This window comes from Galeopterus variegatus, unplaced genomic scaffold (assembly GCF_000696425.1).
Source record: "Galeopterus variegatus unplaced genomic scaffold, G_variegatus-3.0.2 Scaffold30221, whole genome shotgun sequence".
NCBI classification, from domain to species: Eukaryota; Metazoa; Chordata; class Mammalia; order Dermoptera; family Cynocephalidae; genus Galeopterus; species Galeopterus variegatus.
In genome coordinates this window covers 6,287-7,160 of record NW_007756332.1, presented here as the reverse complement: position 1 = coordinate 7,160, position 874 = coordinate 6,287, and positions in this window count along the sequence as shown.

Here is an 874-nt window from a genome sequence, read left to right as displayed (position 1 = left end):
CAGGGCAATGCAAATTAAAACCACATTGAGATATCACCTCACCCCAGTTAGCCTGGCTATACTCAAAAAGGAGAATGGCAAATGCTGATGAGGATGTGGAGAGAAGGGAACACTCCTACACTGTTGGTGGGGCTGTAAATTAGTACAACCACTATGGAAAACAGTATGGAGACTTCTCAGACAACTACAGATAGATCTTCCATACAATCCAGCAATCCCACTTCTGGGAATATACCCAAAGGAATGGAAATCATCATGTTGAAGGGATACCTGCATTCCAATTCATCACAGCTCTGTTTATAATAGTCAAGATAGGGAACCAACCTAAATGTCCATTGATGGATGATTGGATAAGGAAACTGTTGTATATATACACCATGGAATACTACTCTGCCATATAAAGGAATGAAATTCTCCCATTTGCAACAACACGGATGAGCCTGGAGAAACTTACACTGAGTGAAATAAGCAAAGCACAGTGGGGTAAATACTACGTATACTCACTCTTAAGTGGGAGCTAAGAGAGAAAGAAGGAAGGAAAGAAAGACCATAGTGGTGCATTGGACTTGCAGATGGAGAGAATGTACCTTTGGCTAGAAAGTGGAATAGGAGGATGGGGGAGGGGGAGGGAGGATGGGGATAATTGGGTGGGGGCACATGGTACAAACGCAATTCATGGTAATGGGTATGCTGCCAGCATGAATCTAGCCTTCACATCTTGGGCACAAGGGGCAACATTCAACTTTGTATCTCATGAATATTCATAACCAATAAAAAATTAAAAATTTTAAAAACAAAGTTTAATTTAGTGTCTAAAGATGCACAGATAATAAAGTGGGGGAGAGAGATTCAAACTCAGGCATTCTGCTCCTGT